Below are 23,992 nucleotides of genomic sequence, written 5' to 3'. Positions count from 1 at the left end.
TGATCACACTAAAATTTACGTACTTTTGACTCCGATTTCACATGCATTCTAGTTGTTTTATTATCATTTTATTGTGTTATTGCTATGTTTTTCTTTGTTTACAGATTTTTGCTTTAATCGGAGCCCCGATCGAGAAAAGGAGTGAAAAAGGGCTAAAAACCCTAAAATTCAGCATTTTGTGCTTATGGCCTACCCCGTGGCGGGCGCCACAGACCAAGCCATGACGTGTCCAAGTCCAACTTCCTCAAATCCCACGTTTCCCCACTTCATCCACTAAGGCGCCCCACTTTGTGCTTGTGGCGGGCGCCATAGCCTTGTGGCGGGTGCCATAGCCTTGTGGCGGGCGCCACAAGAAGGAAACGGTTTCCTCTATTTTCAAGTTGAAGGGCATCCAAGTCAATTCCACTTTTTTTATTTTCTTATAAATAGAAACGCGAATTCAGTTTTACAATCATCCAAACTTAGAGCAGAGGCAAACTCAGAAGCAACTTTGTTTCACTTAGGCATATATTTAGTATTTTATAGTGGTAATCGCTTCGCATTGGAGTGTTACCACAATTATGTCATCAAGTCTGTGATAGAGTCTGTAATCGAGTTTGGAGCACTTTGGAAGGAAGTTAATCATGCCGCCATTTTCTTTTCCGCATTGCAATTTACTCAGCCCTCCGATTGGAGCAGGTTTTTATTACTCGCCTTTACTTTATTTATTTCCCGCACTCGCCTTTACTTTATTTATTTCCCGCACTCGCTTTACTTTATTTATTTCCCGCACTCGCTTTACTTTATTTATTATCCGCACTCGCTTTACTTTATTTATTTTCCGCATTCGCTTTTACTTTATTTATTTCCTCGCACTCGCTTTACTTTTATTTATTTCCTCGCACTCGCTTAAAATTATTTACTTTCCGCACTCGCACTATTTTTATTTATTTTAATGCACTTTTACTTTACCATGTCTAGCTAAATTTATAAGGCTAGAATGTAAGGATCGTAATTAAACCAGTAATCCGTACAATTGTTCGTAGAAACACTTAAAGGGCTATTTTAACTTTCAACTTAAGTTTTCCCGCACTTCAATTCTATTGGGTAAGATCGAAAGTCGTCCAACGTCTTTATAAACTTAATTGTTTTTAACTATTTCAAAAACAGCGAAAGCGCTTTGTTTAGTTCATTAGGAGTTTTTAACATCAAGAAGAAAAGAGATTTTAAAACTATTTTCGGACGCGTTTATAAGTTTAGAGTCTGGTTCGTGAGAACCTCTTTTGGTTAAGAAATCCAGGTTATAATACTTTTCAACTTAGTCAAGATACTATATTTCTTAAAAATAGGTTTACTACTCTAACGCAATGCGCGCCTTTTTATAAGTGATAATAAGAGGGTTTGATTAGGGAGTACAACTCGGTTCTGAATACGCGAAAGCGACAGTTCCTGTTAAATTAATTCTTTTCAAAGTAGGAAACACTGCCCATAAGTAGCTCTACTAGCAAGTACTTGGATTATCAATTAATTACGTGAATTACATTCGACCCTGTCTTTATCAATTATATTCTATTTCAATACTTTACTTTTTATTGCACACTACAAAAACACTTATTTTGATTGCCTTTGATAAACACCATAACAACAGATAACGATAGCTTGACACTTGGTCTCTGTGGATACGATAATCTTTTATATTACTCTGACGCGTTCGTATACTTGCGAACACCGCATCAAGTTTTTGGCGCCGTTGCCGGGGACCAATTTCGTCAAATTTCATTTTCCTGTTGTTATATCGTTTAGACTTAGGTTATTTCCCGTCGTTCGATGCGAAGAACTCGCAGCACCGGAAGTTTAAGCTTAGTAAACCCTCTGGCGGAACCTGAACGCTACGCTTGCGCACGTTTATTCTTTCATAGAATTAAGAGAGTTATGGCCGAAGATCAAAACCAAAGACCTCTTAAGGACTTCGCTCAACCATCTAATGAAGAACCTGGTTCTAGTATAGTAAACCCGATCATCCCAGCCACTAATTTTGAACTTAAACCATCCTTGTTGCAACTAGTGCAACAGAGACAATTCGCGGGTCTCGCTACCGAGAACCCTAACCAACATTTAAAAATATTTCTTCAATTAGCAGATACTTTTAAAACCAATGGAGCTTCTCCTGAGGCAATACGTTTAAGATTATTCCCTTTTTCCCTCAGAGATAAAGCTCTATCATGGTTAGATTCCCTTCCACCCAATTCCATTACGACTTGGGATAACCTTAGAAGAGTTTTTCTTGCTAGATATTTTCCCCCGAGTAAGACCGCCGTTCTTCGAAACCATATAACTAGATTTACCCAAAACCATGGAGAATCGTTGTTCGAAGCTTGGGAGAGATATAAAGAGTTGTTACGAGCATGCCCACATCATGGCTTAGAAAATTGGTTAATCATTCAAACCTTCTATAATGGACTTCATTATAACACAAAGATGACCATCGACGCTGCCGCAGGCGGTGCTCTGATGAACAAACCTTACCCTGAAGCTAGTGCCCTCATCGAAGACATGGCTCAAAACCATCAATCATGGGGAGTCGAACGAGCGACAGTTGAGAAAAAGGAAGCCCAAGGAGGAGTGCATGAACTAAGCTCTATAGACATGATGCAGGCTAAAATGGACGCATTAGCCCTTAAGGTCGAGCATATGTGCATAAACCCGAACACTGTAGCCGCAGTTTCGTCGGATTGTGAGATATGTGGAACCCAAGGACACCAATCCGCAGAATGCAGTCTATTGAACGAAACCCACTCCGAGTAAGTGAACTACACCCAAGGGAACCCATACTCGAATACCTATAATCCTGGATGGAGGAATCACCCTAACTTCTCCTATAAAAACAATAACCCTATTCAAAATAATGCACCTCCGAGACCTAGTTATCAAGCCCCTAGATCAAATTAACCTATGCAACCTGTACCACCAAAGTCGAGCCTTGAGAAAATTATGGAAAATTTTATCACCGCTCAAACCCAACAAAACAAGGAGTTCATGAACCAAAACATTCATGTTAACGAATTGATTACTCAGTTAGGAACCAAGGTTGACCAAATAGTTGCTCATACCAAGATGCTTGAAACCCAGATCTCTCAGGTAGCTTTAAACCAAGCCCCTCAGACTACACCTGGAGGATAATTCCCTGGATAACCTCAACAAAATCCGAGAGGACAAGCCAATGCCATTACCCTAAGAAGTGGGAACGCTTATGATGAGCCACCAAACCCAAGATTAAGTGAACCCGAAACTTCTAAGGAATGTACCAAACCCCCGGACGAAGTAAAGGAACCAGAGGAATCTGAAAATCAGGAAGGTCGAGATAAAGGAGAAGAACCTAAAGATAAAATTTACGTACCGCCCCCACCATATAAACCATCTATACCATATCCCCGAAGACTCAAACAAACCCAGATCAATAAACAGTACCAAAAATTTATTAAAGTTATAGAAAAACTTCATGTAGAAATCCCTTTCACAGAAGCCATCACCCAAATACCTTCTTATGCAAAGTTTTTGAAAGACATCCTTACCAACAAACGTATACTTGACGATCCGAAGCCTTTGGAATGTAATGCTATTTCCGAGGACAAATTAGCAAAGAAAGATAAAGATCTTGGAAATTTCTCCATTCCTTGCCTTTTGGGTAATCATGTCATCGAAAAAGCTTTTCTAGACTTAGGAGCTAGTGTGAGTTTAATGCCTTTAGCGGTTTGTGAAAGGTTAAACTTAGGAGAATTATAATCCATTAAGATGTCACTTCAGTTAGCCGATAGATCTGTCAAATATCAGATAGGCATTTTGGAAGATGTTCCTGTTAGGATAGGTCAACTATTTATCCCTACTGATTTTATCGTCATGGACATCAAAGAAGATAATGATATACCAATTCTTCTAGGTAGACCATTCTTATCGACTGCAGGAGCCATAATAGATGTCAAGAAAGGAAAGTTGACATTTGAGGTAGGTGACGAGAAAATAGAATTTATACTTTCGAAATTTCTTATGGCACCTGTGATGGGAGACTCGTGTTATGCCTTAGATATCATTGATGAATGTGTTAGAGAATGAGAACAAAAAGAAATTATAAAAACAATCAAGTTACCATCAACCCCCATAAAGGAAGATGATGACTTTAAAGAACCTTACATCGATGATAACCTTTACGAATGTTTATCCCTTACTCCAGATCCTATGCCATTCCCTAAGAAACCAACCTTAGAACTTAAGGAACTGCCTAAGAACCTGAGATATGAGTTCCTCGATGAAAAGATGAACCGCCCAGTTATAGTCAGTGCTACCTTGAGCCAAGAGGAGACGAACCAACTTTTAGACGTTTTACGAAGATATCCCTCAGCCTTAGGATATAATATCTCTGACATGAAAGGTATAAGCCCATCCGTATGCATGCATCGGATTTCGCTCGAAGAAGATTCAAAACCCTCTAGGGAGCATCAGAGAAGAATAAACCCTATAATGAGTGATGTTGTTGAGAAGGAAGTTCTTAAGTTACTTGAGGCAGATATAATCTACCAGATCTCGGATAGTAAGTGGGTGAGCCCTGTGCATGTAGTACCTAAAAAGGGAGGCATCACAGTCGTGCAAAACGATAAAGGCGAACATGTAGCAAAACGTTTAGAAGGAGGATGGCGGATGTGTATAGATTATAGAAAATTAAATAAAGCAACTAGGAAGGACCATTTCCCTTTACCATTCATAGACCAGATGTTGGAGCGTCTAGCCAGACACTCTTACTTCTGTTATTTAGATGGATACTCTAGATTCTTCCAAATACCTATTCACCCAGAAGATAAAGAAAAAACTACCTTTACATGCCCCTATGGAACCTTTGCCTACAGACGAATGCCTTTCGGCCTCTATAACGCCCCAGCTACTTTCCAACGCTGCATGATGTCAATCTTTGCAGATTACCTAGATAGTATCATGGAAGTGTTTATGGACGATTTCTCAGTTTGCGGATTCAATTTTCACAATTGTCTTACTAACCTTGAGAAAATCCTGGAGAGATGTGTGGAGGTGAACCTCGTGCTAAATTGGGAAAAATGTCATTTCATGGTAACCGAAGGAATAGTTTTAGGACATATAGTTTCCGAAAAAGGTATAGAGGTAGATAAAGCTAAAATAGAACTTATAGAAAACCTAAAACCCCCAAAAACCATCAGAGAAGTCCGAAGCTTTCTTGGACACGCTGGATTCTACCGGCGTTTTATTAAGGACTTCTCCAAAATAACTAAACCTTTAACTGGAATTTTAATGAAAGATGTTGAATTCATTTTTTATGAAAAATGTAATGACGCATTTAATCTTTTAAAGCAAGCATTAATCTCTGCACCCATTATGAAACCGCCCGATTGGTCGGAACCTTTTGAGATAATGTGCGAAGCTAGTGATTATGCAGTTGGAGCCGTTCTAGGACAGAGGAAAGATAAAAAATTACATGCCATTTATTATGCCAGTAGAACCCTAGATGCTGCCCAACTTAATTACGCAACAACTGAAAAAGAATTACTCGCTGTAGTTTTCGCTATAGACAAATTTAGATCTTATCTAGTAGGAGCAAAAATTATTGTTTACACCGATCATGCTGCCATTCGTTACCTATTAAGTTAAAAAGATGCCAAGTCCAGGTTACTCCGATGGATTCTATTACTACAGGAGTTTCATTTAGACATAAGAGACAAAAAAGGCACTGAAAATGTAGTGGATGATCACCTTTCTAGGCTAGAACATCTAAAACCTGAACTAGTACCCATAAACGATGATTTCGCCTATGATAGACTGATAGCTAAAGTAGAAACCATTGAAGACAATAACCTAGATCCTTATGAGCATTCCCAAAATTCCTTAGCAATAAATAACGTACCCTGGTATGCAGACTTCGTTAATTACCTAGCTGCTGATATAGTACCCCCTGATCTTGAATACCACCGCAAGAAGAAATTCTTCCACGATGTGAGAAACTTCTATTGGGACAAACCGCTCTTTTTCAAAAGGGGTAAAGATGGCATTTTTCGCCGTTGAGTTCCAGAAGAAGAGGTAAATAATATTATCGAGCATTGTCATTATGCACCTTATGGTGGACATGCGAGCACCTCTAAGACATACGCCAAGATTCTTCAAGCTGGCCTATTCTGGCCTACCATGTGGCGTGATGTCTATGTTTTCATTGTCAAGTGTGATAGATGCCAACGCACTGGAAACATTTCAAGACGTGATGAAATGCCTCTAAGAAACATTCAGGAAGTAGAACTCTTTGACGTTTGGGGTATAGATTTCATGGGACCTTTTCCACCATCCTTAGGAAATAGGTATATCTTAGTAGCTGTAGACTATGTGTCTAAGTGGATTGAAGTTATAGCTGCACCCGCAAACGACACTAGGGTAGTAATCAAACTATTTAAAAACTATATATTCCCTAGATTTGGAACACCACGTTTAGTCATAAGCAATGGAGGATCACACTTTATATCAAGAATATTTGACAAACTTTTAAGAAAATATGGAGTTAGGCATAGAGTAGAAACACCGTACCACCCACAAACTAGTGGCCAAGTAGAAGTATCTAATAGGGAGATAAAACAAATCCTAGAGAAAACTGTTTCTATTTCTAGGAGAGACTGGTCTCAGAAGCTTCAAGAAGCGTTATGGGCCTATAGAACTGCTTTCAAAACCCCTATAGGAACTACTCCTTATCAACTAGTTTATGGAAAATCATGTCACTTACCATTCGAATTAGAGCATAAAGCCTATTGGGCCATTAAAACTTTGAATTTAGACTACCTAGCCGCTGGAGAAAAGCGTACCCTGGACATTCATAAATTAGAAGAACTTAGGCAATCTGCCTACGAGAATGCAAAAATATATAAAGAGAGGACAAAAGCCTATCATGACAAAAGAATAGTAAAGAAAAACTTCAATGTAGGCGATTCTGTTCTCCTTTTCAACACTAGGTTACGACTCTTCCCTAGAAAGCTACGTTCAAGATGGACTGGTCCTTTTGAAGTATCCAAGATTCTGAGATCCGGAGCCGTAGAAATCAAGAACGATACCTGTAGTCCATTCATTGTAAATGGACAAAGACTGAAGCTCTACGAAGGAGGAGACATTCCAGCATACTACTCGAGCCACACCCTGATTGATCCACCGATTCATACTACTACAGGTGTATAAATTCTAACCGTCAAACTAATGACGTTAAACAAGCACTGCGTGGGAGGCAACCCATGGTTTTTCTTTTCATTTTACTTTTTTCGCATTTATTTACATTTATTTTTATTTTTATTTTATTTTATCTTATTTTGCATTGAGACTAAAGTTTGAATGGTGTGTATTTTCAGGATCACTTTCCTAACTTTTACAGGATGCAGGGTTTTGATGACATGCATGTTGCCTATAGAGACAATGCTCAGAGGGAGCGCTACATTGCTTTATACCAGCGCCCTATGGCACCCACACGTTACCCTGATCAGTATTGTATGGAGGCACTGGGTATCGAGCCTAGTATCCGATTCCTTAGCCACAGGCTCCACTGGGACGAATTTGCTGATGACTTGAGTAACACATATAGGAACCTGACTTTGGAGTTCCTGAGTTCATTCGACTACGACCCATATTCTGGACCAGATGGGTATGCTGCTTTCAGACTCTTTGGAGTTGAGTACTCCTTCAGCCAGAAAGAGTTCGGTGATTTATTAGGTTTCCAGATTACTCCTGATGCTATCCCGGAGACACCTTTGGGATATTTCCTGGGTAAGGAAGTGGAGAAGTTTTGGAGTGATATATCAGGTGGCGGAAGCCAGGATCCATCTACACAGTTATCTTATGTCATACATAACCCAGCCTTCAGATATTTTCAGATGATATTAGCACATTCCTTCCTGGGAAGACCGGATGCAGAGACACTACTAAGTGAAGAGGAGATCTTCCTATTATTTTGAGCATCCCAGTCTCGCCCAGTAGCATGTGGGAAATTTTTATTGAACAATCTCAACGGTATCTCTAGATCCACCGAAGGAGTCATCCATGTTGGTGGAATCATCACACAGATTGCAGTCACTTTGGGTCTGTCTCGCAAGTTGTTGCATCTTCGGACCTACTGTGGATATACTACCATGGACATCGATTTCTGTTTGACCAGAGGATTGAGGAGGAGAGCCTCTTTCCACCCATGTCAGTTCCGACTGCTAGTCGACAGCGAGGCCATCCATTACTTCACATTGCCAGACCCTATGATGACCAGTGTGCATGATCCAGCGAATTGGAGTTATGCTCTAGAGGGCCAGGGAGAGACCGTTGAGGAGCCGAGATCGCCCCTAGTTGCTGAATACACACCTGCACCACCATCTCCTAGAATCAATGTTCTCTCTAATAATCATTCATTGCAGACACCCGACATACGCACCCAGATTGCTGAGTGCCGTAGAGAGATTGCAGAGCTTAGACAGGAAGTGGCGGACCTGACTTTACAGATAGGAGTGTCTGATCTCACCCATGCTACTGAAGCCGATTGTCTATATCAGGAGATTGCAGAGCTCAGGCAGGAGATAGCCATGCTCCGTGGATCCACTCAGGCAGACGACACCCCTAATACCTTATTTCACCATTTCATTTCACTTTATTTCTCTTTTATATATTTATCGTATTTGCATTACTCATTTTACATTATCGCATTTGGATATTATATAAACTACTACTATACATTAGTATTTCTATTTTTATCTATATATGTTTTATATTTTATTTGCATTTTAATTATTTATTCATTTATATTTAATTTCTGTTTTTGTTTTTGTTTCAGTTTCACTTTTTATTTTTCGTTTTTACTTTTATAAAATTATGCAAGTCAAAGAAACTAGGAGAATCACAAGACAAATGCTATCCAGACCCCTCAAAGCCAAAAGACAAGCGAAGCCCAAACCAAAGGACCAAAATCTGGCCCAGCCAGATTTTGCCTTGTGGCGCCCGCCATAGGACCTGTGGCGCCCGCCATAGGACCTGTGGCGCCCGCCACAGCGTCTGTAAATGGTCGGGGCAGACCACTTTCCTTCACCATTTTTGCAACTTACAACCTCCAAAACCCATTTTTTTCACCTTGGAAAAAAGCCCTTGAACCCACAAAAAGCTCATACTTTCCTAACCATCATACCACACAAATCATTAATCCACTTTCCATTTTCGATTTCATCCGCCGGATTTTGTAAAAATCCAACCTTTTCACTAACCACTTCATCTTCTTCATCCACATTTCAAGAGCATTCAAATGGAGTTCAACGGATTCATTCTTCGAGGAGGGAAACCAGGGAGAGACAAAGAAAAATCATTGAACGGTTGCAAAATCGGGAAATTCTCCCGACAAGGTATGTTGACGAAAATTGTCTCTATACTTTAGGTATCTACCATAGCATTTTTCATTTATTAGACATCTTAGGTTTGCATAATTTCTTTATCAACAAAGAACCCACCTATGAGCGGCTGACAATCGAATTTTTAAGTTCCTTAATTTATATTGTCAACCCTAACACTGCTAGCACAGTCGGTACTGTCCAATTTAGAATGTTTGTTGTTGAATACCAATTCAGTACCGATGAACTAGCCAGTCTGTTAGGGATCCCTCATGGGGTAGGTGCTATTTGTGAGGCCCCTTTGGATTCCGAATGGTCTGTTGAGGTATTTTCCTTCTGGGAGCGTTTATCAAACACTTCCATTAACTCTTTTGAAGGAGTTCTTGCCTCAACTATCCATAACCCAGCCATCAGAGTTTTTAGATATCTGTTGGCATGCACTATTTTTGGTCGGGAGAATCCAAATAAGGTTAATGCCAAAGAGCTTCTATATTTTCAAGGAAGCCTCACAAATAGGAAAATTAATTCGGTTCCATTCATGCTCGCCCATATGATTTTAACTCTGAATAAGGCGGGACCGATTTCTTTTGGTGGATTGATTACGTCTATTGCTCGGGCACTTAACCTGAACAATGAGATGGCTACCCTAGACCCCTTACCTCCTCGCACAATTAACTTAAAATTTCTGAGAGACATGAAATTGTGCCGCTCAAGGAGAGAAAGAGGTTATACACTTATGATTCATGGTGTGGCCATCCCATCTGTTGTTCTACCTTGCACTAGACGTACAGATATACGTGATGAGAGGAATTGGACCTACGATTTAGATGCTCCACCTGTTTTGGGTCCTCTTCCTCCTAACATTCCTGATGAGGCGGGACCAGACACTGATGATGAATATGATCGGAGAGAGAGATCTCCCGTACCACATGTGTCCCCCCATCATCCTTCACCACCACACACCGCACCATCTTTTTCTTTTGCAGGTACCACTCCTGGCTTCTATATTACAGAGGAGATGTGGCGTGACAACCTGGCTAGAGAGCAAAGGCGTGACGACCTACTCTCTACCATCCAGCAACAAATGACGGATAATATGAACTTCATGCAACAATCACAGCGGAGGACAGACAGGTTCTACGACACTGTCCTACAGTCCCTGCAAGTGATCACCGATACACAAGCCCATCAACAACAATACCACCAGAGACACATGGCACTAATTGAAGCCACCCAAGGTTCCATTATTGGTAACCTTCGAGAGGTGAGAACCGCTCAGGATGCCCTGCAGGCGAGGATGGATCAGAGAGATCGTCGTCGTACCCGATCCCGTCGTCCACCTCAGGATGGCGAGGGCACTAGTGGTCAGCATTAGGTTGCCAGGTAACTCTTCCTTATCTTATTTCGAAACATTGGGGACAATGTTCGATTTAAGTGTGGGAGGAGACTCTATCATCTTTTCTTTATTGTTTTTCTCGCTTTTCCTTTATCGTTTTTCTTTGCTGTTTTTAGATAATTAACTTCCTTTTAGTTGTTTATTTTGGTTTTTAGTATAATGCATGAATCTGACGAGTCACCAAATATAGTAGATCATTAGTACAATCCTACCTCCCCATACCTTTAGCCCCACCAAAAATTTTTTGCAAAAGAAAATAGTGTTATTTCGAAAGTTTTCAGGTTTTAAGGACATGTCTTGAGTAAGGATGCGGTGACTTAGGAGAACTTTGTGAAACATCAGTATCTATTTTAGCACCATAAGCTTCGTAAATATAGGAATCATTCCCGAAACCCCATATACCATGGCCTTAATCATCATTTCCGTATAAGTCCTTAGTAGTTTATCTCAGCAGTCAGCTCCGGCCTACGCATCCTCTACGTAGGGGACCGATGCAAATAAGTGAATGATCCAGAAAAACAAAAAAATAAAAGAAAGCAAAAAGGAAACTCCGGTATAGGTGACCCTCACAAAGTCATTTAAACCAAAGAATTGTAAAAAATTGCTACAAAAAGAAAAAGAAAAAAGAAAAAGAAAAAGAAAAGCAGTACTCACTGTTAGTTGGTTCAGAGGTATCTGGCACTGAACTCGGTAGGGCGGATTACGATCCGATCCCCCACAACTACAGTTGGGTCCAATAAAAGGGTTTACACATGTTTATGTGCCAAAAACCCCAAGCTCTGATCATAATCACTAACAGGCCACTCTACTATGAAGCATGTACGGATAACGGGCTTAATGTGATTGCGCCTGAATGAAAAGGACACAAAAACAGATGAAGAGGCAGGCCTAGGTATTGTGGGATAATATGGGTTGGTTAATATAGGAATGAAGTTTATGTCCGTATTTGCGGATTAGTGTCATCATGATACCCTTAGTTCACTCAGTTAGTACCTATCACTGCATCCCGACTTGAACTTAGAATTTTTACCTGAAGCACTCGTTTACACAAATTTTCTTTTATGAGCTTTTCAATGTTTTGCTTGAGGACAAGCAAAGGTTTAAGTGTGGGAGAGTTTGATCACACTAAAATTTACGTATTTTTGACTCCGATTTCACATGCATTCTAGTTGTTTTATTATCATTTTATTGTGTTATTGCTATGTTTTTCTTTGTTTACAGGTTTTTACTTTAATCGGAGCCACGATCGAGAAAAGGAGTGAAAAAGGGCTAAAAACCCTAAAATTCAGCATTTTGTGCTTATGGCCTATCCCATGGCGGGCGCCACAGACCAAGCCATGACGTGTCCAAGTCCAACTTCCTCAACTCCCACGTTTCCCCACTTCATCCACTAAGGCGCCCCACTTTGTGCTTGTGGCGGGCGCCATAGCCTTGTGGCGGGCGCCACAAGAAGGAAACGGTTTCCTCTATTTTCAAGTTGAAGGGCATCCAAGTCAATTCCACTTTTTTTATTTGCTTATAAATAGAAACACGAATTCAGTTTTACAATCATCCAAACTGAGAGCAGAGGCAAACTCAGAAGCAACTTTGTTTCACTTAGGCATATATTCAGTATTTTATAGTGGTAATCGCTTCGCATTGGAGTGTTACCACAATTGTGTCATCAAGTCTGTGATAGAGTCTGTAGTCGAGTTGGAGCACTTTGGAAGGAAGTTAATCCTGCCGCCATTTTCTTTTCTGCATTGCAATTTACTCAGCCCTCCGATTGGACCAGGTTTTTATTACTCGCATTTACTTTATTTATTTCCTGCACTCGCCTTTACTTTATTTATTTCCCGCACTCGCTTTACTTTATTTATTTCCCGCACTCGCTTTACTTTATTTATTTCCCGCACTCGCTTTACTTTATTTATTTCCCGCACTCACTTTACTTTATTTATTTCCCGCACTCGCTTTTACTTTATTTATTTCCTCGCACTCGCTTTACTTTTATTTATTTCCTCGCACTCGCTTTAAATTATTTACTTTCCGCACTCACACTATTTTTATTTATTTTAATGCACTTTTACTTTACCATGTCTAGCTAAATTTATAAGGCTAGAATGTAAGGATCGTAATTAAACTAGTAATCCGTACAATTGTTCGTAGAAACACTTAAAGGGCTATTTTAACTTTCAACTTAAGTTTTCCCGCACTTCAATTCCGTTGGGTAAGATCGAAAGCCGTCCAACATCTTTATAAACTTAATTGTTTTTAACTATTTCAAAAACAGCGAAAGCGCTTTGTTTAGTTCCTTAGGAGTTTTTAACATCAAGAAGAAAAGAGATTTTAAAACTCTTTTCGGACGCGTTTATAAGTTTAGAGTCTGGTTCGTGAGAACCTCTTTTGGTTAAGAAATCCAGGTTATAATACTTTTCAACTTAGTCAAGATACTATATTTCTTAAAAATAGGTTTACTACTCTAACGCAATGCGCGCCTTTTTATAAGTGACAATAAGAGGGTTTGATTAGGGAGTACAACTCGGTTCTGAATACGCGAAAGCGACAGTTCCTGTTAAATTAGTTCTTTTCAAAGTAGGAAACACTGCCCATAAGTAGCTCTACTAGCAAGTACTTGGATTATCAATTAATTACGTGAATTACATTCGACCCTGTCTTTATCAATTATATTCTATTTCAATACTTTACTTTTTATTGCACACTACAAAAACACTTATTTTGATTGCCTTTGATAAACACCATAACAACAGATAACGATAGCTTGACACTTGGTCTCTGTGGATACGATAATCTTTTATATTACTCTGACGCGTTCGTATACTTGCAAACACCGCATCAAGTTTTCCAACGCATCAAGAATCTAGACCGCTTTCTGTTTCATCTGAGTGATTATGAAAATAGGTTTATGTATGGTTGGTCTTTTTAGAGTAAACGACAAGTATTTGGATGGCCGAGTAAGACAACTCATATCCAAGCACTTGAGGAGAGGAATTGAAGACTCGAGACCATCTCCCTTTTCGTACAATTTATTATGAAAATGGTTTGATTAATTTATTAATTTACGGAAGAATGACAATTGTTTGACTAACCGAGTAAGAGAACTTATGTTCAAACAATTGAGGAGAGGAGTTGAAAACTCAAAACCATCTCCCTTTTCATTAGGCTTATTTTGAAAATAATTTGATTTAATCTGGGTTTAGAAGTTTGTAAAGAGATGATGAGTGTTTAACTGACTGAGTAAGAAAACTCGTATTCAAACAATCGAGGGGAGGAGTTAAAGGCTTAAAACCATCCCCCATTTCATTTTTATTTATTATAAGAATCCATTTTTGATTGTGTTTAGGCGGATAGAAATGACGATTATTCGACTAACCGAGTAAAAGAATTCGTATTCAAATAATTTGAGGAGAGGAGTTGAAAACTCAAAACCATCTCCTTTTTTTATTTCTAAAGAAATAGTATTTAATTGTGATTAAGTATTTTAATCGAGTTCGAATGAAAATACTCAATGTGGGACCGAGGTTTTAAATCCGTGCTTACGAATGAATTGGACTTTATTTAGTGAATCAATCATCTACTTAATTAATTAAAATCGAATAGGTCTCATTGTAAGAAAGTCCAAGAGTAAGCAATGTGAGGTTGATGGCGATGCTAAAAGCAATCGACTTACAAAAAATATGAAAAATGGGGACTCGATATTAAATCGAGAATTGTTTGATTTAATGTTTTAAATTGGTTTTGAATTGACGATGAAATGGAATGAAATTGAATTTCTTATTATGAAAACAGGATGATAGTGGAATAAATCGGTCCAAAGATTAATTGATTAAAATTCAATTAAGTCATCTAATTAAGGTAATTAAAATCAATTATCAAAATTATTTGATTAAGAATTAACACAATCAACTAATTAAGTTAATTAAAATTAATTAACAAAATTATCTTAATTTAATCAAAACTTTAATTAATTAATTTTAAAAGGATACAAGTGATAATATAAAATATAATTGAATTGAAACTGTGTGCTCGAACCGGTTTGTACGTAATGACCATATGAGTGACATCACACGTAAATTCAAACGCGATGAAATATTCCATTGATGTATTTGAATTTTGGGCGGCATAACAGCATAAAATTGTTGAATCCACGGATTTAATCTGATTTAACCCGATAGAATCAAATGGCAACACTAGTAGCATATCCATAATTTATTCACAATGGTTACGAATTATTAAAAATGTATAGGACATGTGATGGATAATGGTCCTAAGATTTACTACAAAAACCTAACATTTAAATATAGTTTAATATCATAATAACATATGATAATACCATTGTGTCATTCTATTCCGGTAAAAAACGCGAGAGATCCGAAGTATGTATTTACAAACCATAAAATATTATGGTTTACAAACTTTTCCTTTAGCAACTTCCAAACAACATCAGAGTATTATATTTACAAAAACCATTTGCAATGTTATGCATGATCCAAAATTCAGCACAAACACACTCATAGTCCAATCGCAAGTCATTGGAATTGAAACAACTAACAACATAAAATATATATTATTTCCAAAATGTAACTGAATCAATCATCATATTCACACATGACCAAAGCAAAATGCTACCTAAATAATATACCAGTCCAACTATTTAAACAGTACTCAAATATTTTGAAAAGGAAAATTTCTCTAACATTTGGCAATATGAGCATATCAGTGACTTAAACACCTGCCACTTAGTTAAAACAAGTAAAGTAACAGTTAACAAATACTAATACTAATAATAATAACAACAATAATAATAATAATAACTCTAAAAATAAAATAAAAAATTCAGAAGTTGAAAAAAAGATACAATGAACTTGACTTCGATATCTCATAACAGTAACAATGTCGGAACAGTAATCAACATAGTCAAGAAAGATCGAATATTACCGTTATTGACTCAAGATGTTGATTTTTTTTGAACTCAAACTAACTGACTCGAACCAAAGCAACACCAATGACTAACTTGTTGGTGGATTACATTGCTGCTGGAAATTTTGAATACGCCAAAATTAAACCGAAAACACGTTAGAGTGGAGGTTTTTACTCTTCCATCTCAAATCCTGACAATGCCAGTACCTAAAAAAATAGGAAATAAATACAAGGTTCAAAATTAACGTAGCGGCGTTCACGCGGCGATGGTGTGGTGGTGATTTGTGGGTGTTGACGGCATTCGTCGGAGGGTCGTGTGTGAGGTTAGTGGCGTTGGTGTTCGTCAGCGGTGATTATGAAGAAGGACGGTTAAACAATGGAAGAAAGTTTTATGTGTTGTGGTTGTGGGTCGGAGTTCACAGCGGAAGACGGCGGGGGTTGTTGGTTCGTGGCCGGAAGTGGTTGTGAGTTGTCGTGAGAGGGGTGTTTTAAGGTTGGGACGCCGGTGATTTGTGGTGGTGAGAGGCTGTAAGAACAAAATTAGTTCTACAATAGAATTCCAGGATTTTGATGATAACAAAGGATGAAACCAAAAATGGCACCCTAACGAAAATTCTCTAAGTATGCAGGACTCTGAACAGCAACAAAGGAATCTGATCATTTTATCAGATACAAACTTTGATCAGATACAAAGTACTAGAAGATCAGACGCATCTAAGGAAGAAGTGCGCCCAAAGAAGTTCTGAATCTGAGCAAAGCAAGACAGTAGAAAGAACCAGAAGCTCGAAACATCCACGGGTCTTAGTTCTGATGATCTGGAAGACCAGTACTCTGAGAAGCTCTGATGTAACCTCAACGTAATCTCCTTCTGATGCAGAACTCCGAGATAACAAAGACTCTGATGAAGATTCACCAAATCCAGAAAGAGTAACGGAAAGAATTTCTTCAAATGGAAAGGAAGTATTTTTAGAAAGAAATTATTCAGGGAGACAAATTGGTTATGGCAAGAAACACTGAAGTAATGACATTGAATGCTCATCAAAGACAAATATTCTGTCATCACTACCAATGATCCTTCTCACTACTATATAAAGGACAACATACCTCATTGAGAGACACAACAACGCACAGAAAAATTCTTTACATTCTCTCTCAGTTTTTCACGAGCTGCTGCTCATACGTGAAAACACTTGTTTAAATATTCTGTTGTAATACTTGCTTACTCTTAGAAGCACTCTCTATTACAAATTTACTTTGCTAAATTGTTTTTGTTCCTCAAGTGACTCTGCGCAGTTTGTATACTTGAGAGGACTAAGAGATCATTCTCTTAGATGTTTGGTTGTATTAGTCTTTCAAGATTAGTGCATTAAGTCCTTTTTGAAGGCGAAATCACCTTGGCCGGGTGGACTGGAGTAGCTTTGTGTTATAAGTGAACCAATATAAAATTCTATGTGTTCTTACTTTTGAAAAAGCTTTTAATTTCTAAAACAATTCAAACCCCCCTTTCTTGTTTTTCTCACCTTCAGTTGGTATCAGAGCTTCGGCTCTGTTATTGATTTTCTAATCAAACACTTAACAGTGTAGAGAGATCCAGAACGAGAAAAACTATGGCCAACACCAATGAAAGAGATAGTTACAACACTAAGCCTTCAGTCTTTGATGGAGAGAAATTCGATTACTGGAAAGATAGAATTGAAAGTTTCTTTCTGGGCTACGACGCTGATCTCTGGGACATTGTCACAGTCGGATACACACCTCCTGCAACAGATGTTGGAGTTGCTATTCCCAGAAGCAAAATGACAGATGATCAGAAGCGCGAATTCAAGAATCATCATAAAGCCAGAACGATACTTCTCAATGCCATATCCTACAATGAGTATGAAAAAATCACCAACAGGGAAACAGCTAAAGATATACTCGACTCCCTGAGGATGACTCATGAAGGAAACTCTCAAGTCAAAGAAACAAAGGCTCTGGCTCTAATCCAGAAATATGAAGCCTTCAAAATGGAGGATGATGAAGTTGTAGAGGTAATATTTTCTAGATTCCAAACTCTAATTGCAGGTCTCAAAGTGCTAGACAAAGGATACACAACTGCGGACCATGTCAAAAAGATAGTCAGAAGCTTGCCATAGAAGTGGAGACCCATGGTCACAGCCTTAAAACTATCAAAGGATTTGAACAACATCAGCCTTGAAGAGCTTGTCAGTTCACTCAGAAGTCATGAGATAGAACTGGAGGAAGATGAGCCTCAGAAGAAGATCAAGTCTGTAGCATTAAAGTCCAGATCTAAAAGGCGCAAGTCTGACAGAAACAAAGCCTTCCAGGCCGAAACAGAAGACGTTGATGACTCTGAAAAGGAAGATTCTGACAATGAGGAAGAATTATCCCTTCTGACCAGAAGAGTAAAACAACTCTGGAGAAAAAGGAATAATAACTTCAGAAAACCAAGATCCAAAGGAGATCGATCAGAGTCAACCTCAAAAGGTAAATCTAACAAAGATGTTACGTGTTATGAATGTAAGGAAACATGTCATTACAGGAACGAATGTCCCAAGTTGAAGAAAGACAGTTCCAGAAAAGAGAACTTCAAGAAAAATTCCTTCAGAACCAAAAAGGGACTGATGGCTACCTGGGACGACAGTGAATCTGACTCATCAGAATCAGACTCTGACGAACAGGAAAATGTGGCACTCATGGCTACCACCTCCAAAAATACTTCAGACGAAGAATCTGAATCTGAAGATGTATTTTCTGAACTTTCTCGATCTGACCTAGAATCATGTATGTCTGAAACTCTAAACTCATATCAGAAACTCAAACAAAAATTTAAAGCTATAAAAGGTGTTCTTGAAGAAACATTAGAAGAATGTGGAAAACTTGAGATAACAATTTTAGAACTAAAAGATGAAAACAGAACTTTGATATTAGAAAGAGATTCAACAAAGAAAAATTGCTCAAAACTTGAAGAAGCATTATCTCAAGCTCCACAGACTTCAAACACAATAATTTATAAATATGAAAAATCTTTTCAAAAGTTTCTGAAAAATGGGATAGAGAGGAGCAGAATGGCATCAATGATTTATGGGGCCAGTTAGAACAATAGAAGAGGAATTGGGTATGATCCTAGTGAAGATAAAACTTCTACTAATGACCAACCTAAATCTCCATTTTCATATCACTATACACATACACAAGCACAACAATTTAATAATGCTAGAAAACCCAAAGTATTAAGAAACTCTGGGAAAACTAATCACAAAGAACCCAAAAGACTCTAGGTACCAAAGGATAAGATTGTTTATGTTGCAGATATCTTATGCAGCAGAGTTAAAACACCAGTCATGGTACCTGGACTCTGGATGCTCGCGACACATGACGGGAAGAAAGTATATGTTCCAAAGCCTGGAACTTAAAGACGCTGGATTCGTAGGCTTCGGAGGAGATCAGAAAGGAATGATCAGAGGCTCCGGAACTATTGGTAATGGTACTTTTCCCTCTATATCTAATGTGTTATATGTAGAAGGATTAATGCATAATCTATTATCAATAAGTCAATTAAGTGATAACAGATATGATGTAATCTTCAATCAAAAAACATGTAAAGCCATAAATCAAAACAATGGATATGTCCTATTCACTGGCAAGAGGAAAAACAATATTTATAAAATAAATCTTTCGGATTTAAAAGAACAAAACGTGAAATGTCTGATGTCTGTTCACGAAGAGCAATGGGTATGGCATAGACGCTTGGGCCACATTAGCATGAGAAAGTTATCTCAGCTAAATAAACTCGAGTTAGTCAGAGGTCTACCTAAGCTGAAGTTTTCTTCAGATGCTCTATGTGAAGCATGTCAGAAAGGAAAATTTTCAAAATCATCTTTTAAAAAGAAAAACATTGTTTCTACCTCTAAGCCTCTGGAACTTCTTCACATTGACTTATTTGGTCCTGTGAAAACAGCATCAGTCAATGGAAAGAAATATGGACTGGTCATTATTGATGATTTTAGTCGCTGGACATGGGTAAAATTCTTAAAGCACAAGAGTGAGTCTCACTCTGTATTCACTAGCTTATGTTCCAAAGTGCAAAATGAATTTGACTCTAAAATCATCAGAGTCAGAAGTGATCATGGTGGGAAATTTGAAAATAAATTTTTTGAGGAATTATTTGACTCTAATGGAATATCCCATGATTTCTCCTGCCCTAGAACTCCACAACAAAATGGAGTTGTAGAAAGGAAGAATAGGACACTCCAAGAGATGGCCAGAACCATGATCAATGAAACAAATGTGGCTAAGCACTTTTGGGCTGAAGCAGTAAATACAACGTGTTATATTCAGAATAGAATCTCCATAAGACCTATTCTGGAGAAGACTCCCTATGAACTGTGTAAAGGAAGAAAACTCAATATTTCTTATTTTCATCCTTTTGGATGTTCTTATTTTATTCTAAATACTGTAATACCCCAAAATTTACCCTTCATTTTTCTTGGAAGCATGGGATTATGTTTCACACTTCATTAGCGTCATATTAGGTCATACCCATTGCATACCACATTAGTGACTAGGAAATCAGGTTTTGATTGATCACTCCTTAACAGAAGGAGCCCACACAAAGCAAGATTGAGAATTGGACTTCATTTTCTAAATATACAAGTCTCAAGGGTCTCAGGGGGTTCCAAGTATCTTATTGTGGTCCTCAGTTCATCAATGAAGGATTCAGAGCCATCAGAGTGTTCATCTGGATTTAATCAGGAAATTAGAGTTTCATGGCTACCTGCAACAAGCAATGTTTGGTTGGAAGTAGATGGGCTCATCCATGTCATGATTAGAGAGGCATCTTGGCATAGGAAGATTCACAATTATCTCAGAAAGATCCATTGGCAAGCAGTGCAATCAGTTCCCGATCAATTTTGCCCTAAAACTAGGGTTTGGTATAAAATCAGTTTATTTCTGATTCTTTGGGTGAAACTCTTTTCCATGGCCCTCCATATGTCCACAAGGGTCTACATACAAAAAATCATCTCTTTATTTGAGCCAGAGGTGCTTTAATTGATCATTGGAATCGGAAATCAGACAGTTTGGGAAAAGTCAACTGTGGGGCCAGAAAAGTCAACTCCTGACTTTTTGAGAGTGGAATCTCAAAATTCATGCTTAGGGGAGCCTAAATTTGAAATTTGATCAAGGTTGGATCATGGATTCATCATTTAATCAGAAATTGGAAAAGTTACTTAATTTGGAAATGGTTGACTTTCCATTTAGGGCAAGTTTTCATGATTGTTACACTCACTTTAAGCCCAGTTTCCATCAAGATAAAAGCTCCATTTGAAAATTTCTCCAACATGAAAGTTGTTCCTCTTGTTCCCAGCTTTCTATAGATATAAAGTTTGCTCCATTTGGATTAAAATTGAGAAAGTTATGCTTAGTCAAACTGAGACACTTTTTTAGGACACTTAGAAAAATTTCTAAGTCTCAAAATCCTCAAAGTTTGTCAAGACTTCTTGGCCATTTTTCTTGCACTTCAAGGCATCATTTGAAAATGTTTTCTTCACAACAATTGTGCCTTGCCATGTCCTCTTTCACCTCTTTTTGGAATCACCTCATTTGGATTCATGGTTTGAGAAATACATTCACCTAAAGTGGGCACCATGACTTGATTTTCTAGGCAACATTTAGGCCAAACTGGCCCAACTAGTTGTGCATGATGAAACCTGAGCTTGAGGGCCATTTTTCACATTCTTCCATTCATCACTTAAACTTGTGCTCAACATGAAAGTTGCTATGCTCCATGAGGTCTTGCTACTATTTACATTATTTCATCATTTGGAGACTTGATCATCAAGTTACATGGCCATAAAGTCACCACCTTGGAATGTTTTCTTGCTTGCCAAACAAGCAAAGTCATGTTGCACAAACCAGCCCACGTTTTTGGCCATGCATTGGATATTTACTCACTTAAATTTGGCCCAAAATAACACAAGCTTCACATGCCCTAATACACCTCACTTTGCACTTTTATTCTTATGGATATCATTTGTTTCAAAGTCCATTTAAACACTTGACCTACATATTTAAAAGAGGAAAACCCTAAACCTAAGAAGAGGGCATTGGAATTTCGTGGCAAGGCAAGGCAAAGTCACAAGGTCAACTTCTATTCTCTCTCAACAAGCTCTTGAATTAGGGTTCTTGAAACACAAAGGAGGCATCATATTCTTCCATCATCTTCTTCTATCAAAGGGGCCGTGGACCTAACTTCCACTAGGTAAACTCTATTATTCTATCTTCCATGACCATGTATGGATATATCCATGTTCATCATCATCATCATCATTACCATGCTCATCATTATTATCATTATTGTTCATGTGCTCATATTTGTTTCATGCTTGTTTACAATGCCAACCACATGCTTGTGTTCTTGTTATTAATTTATGCATGCTGAATTTTTTGACTTTGCCCGTGTCCATGTTGACCTCTTGTGGTCAATGTTTCTCCATGATTAAGCCATTATTTTTACTAAAACAAATCACCATGATGTTCTACACATTTTGTACTTGAACTTTGGTTTTTATTTCGTGTCATTTGGTGCCCTATAGCATGCGTATTCTTGAGTGGAAGTTTGAGAAAATCCACTGGTTTTTCACGTTTTTCTGCATGCATGGCTAGGGTTTTTGGTTTATGAAGAAGATGATTATGTGGCGCTTCATGAGCCCTTGGATCCTTGGCTTGTGTTTTAATTTGGACTGTCCATTCCTTTTTTGTCTTCTAGTCACTTAAGTGAAGTTGCCCAATTGATGTTATGTCCACATGATTTTTTAAATTAAAATGTTATTTAATCATGTCACACCTGACTTAAGTTGTTTATGGACCTTGGGCCTTCGCGTTTGCTTTTCACACCCCCACACTTCATGGCCCATTAGCACTGACATACTCTCTTTTCATTTTCCTTCTTTATTTCCATTTATTTTCTGTTTTGTTTTTTATTATTTTAAAATATTTTCTTTATTCATAAAAATATAAAAAAATATTTTTCATATTTCTTAATATCTTATTTAATTTTATTTAATTTTTATTTTCATATTCATTTAATATTAATATTTTATTTTAATTATTTATTCCAAATAGTCCATTTTAACACACTTTTTTTTCTTTTCTTTCTCGATTTTATTTTTATGACTTAAAATTATTTTTAGCATTTTATTTTTGGGATGAAGGTTGACCAATGTCCCATGGTCAACCTGACATTTTCTTGGAATTTTTTTCTATTTTAAATTTATTTTGGATTTATTTCTAACCTAGTCTTATTGGTTGACTTTTGTTTTGACCTTTGTTTTATTTCATTTAATTCATGCACCAATTTTCATTATTTTTAAAATATTTTTGGGGGATGATGATGTCCTGACCCCACCTTACTTAGTTTAATTTTTTATAATTTTCTTGATTAATGTTCTATTTATTTCATATTTTTTAAGTTGACTTGAATTTTCAGTTGACTTCTTTATGATCGATGTTTGACTTAGGGATTGCTTATGGCAATTGAAGAGATCTTTTGATCCTCCCTTGTTCATATCATATGCCATGTATTAGAGGCCTTTTATCTTGATTTTATTTGGTCCTTACCTCATTTCTTGATTTAATTATTTCAGTGAACCTTTTGTGCATCTTTTTATTTGTCTGATTCATCTGTCATTTGTTATACTTGTTTCTTTCATCCATGCTTTCTATTGCTTGATTGTTTAACATGTTCATACATCCCATGCATTGTTTAATGCTCCATTATTTCATTATTTGATTCTTTGACTTGGTTATAAACCTGTGTGCTTATCTGATTTGATTGATAACTGTTGCCTACTTGTATGATGTATGAGGCATATATTCTTATTGTTTAATTGCCATGAACAATCCCCATTCATAACAAATGTATCCCTCTCCCATGAAGTGTATAATATTTATTCTTTCATTATTTATTCATCTGTTAATACAAGAATTAAAACGAACATCCGATAATCATTTCAAAACAAGATCAAAAGCTCGATCCAACGTCGAGTAATCATTTTCAAAACTTAACATAACCAGCACATATTCATCCATTCTTTTGTAAGTTGATTTCTTCATGCATCACCATTTCTCTTGTAAGTCGATTGCTTCAGGCATCGCCATCTACCTGTAAGTCGATTGCCTCAGGCATCGCCATCTACCCTTATCTGTGGTTCCTCTCCTTGATCCATCCGTCGACTCTTGTTCCGTTTAGGTAGCACCCATTAGGTAGAACCCTTTGTATGATAATATAGGTAGA

General features: G+C 37.7%; 1 non-coding gene and 1 pseudogene across 1 annotated transcript; one reads left to right on the top strand and one right to left on the bottom strand.

The window, feature by feature from the left end:
* Positions 1-23,992, top strand: part of LOC127081921 (transcription factor SPATULA-like) — a 63,371-nt pseudogene that overhangs the window by 8,616 nt on the left and 30,763 nt on the right.
* Positions 2,296-2,402, bottom strand: LOC127090211 (small nucleolar RNA R71). The gene has a single exon (XR_007791739.1). It is a non-coding gene; the product is annotated as a small nucleolar RNA R71 (small nucleolar RNA).

The sequence above is a fragment of the Lathyrus oleraceus genome, chromosome 5 (genome assembly GCF_024323335.1).
Source record: "Lathyrus oleraceus cultivar Zhongwan6 chromosome 5, CAAS_Psat_ZW6_1.0, whole genome shotgun sequence".
In the NCBI taxonomy this organism is placed as follows: domain Eukaryota; kingdom Viridiplantae; phylum Streptophyta; class Magnoliopsida; order Fabales; family Fabaceae; genus Lathyrus; species Lathyrus oleraceus.
Note: the sequence above shows the minus strand (reverse complement) of the source record. Positions and strands in the feature narration are given on the sequence as shown.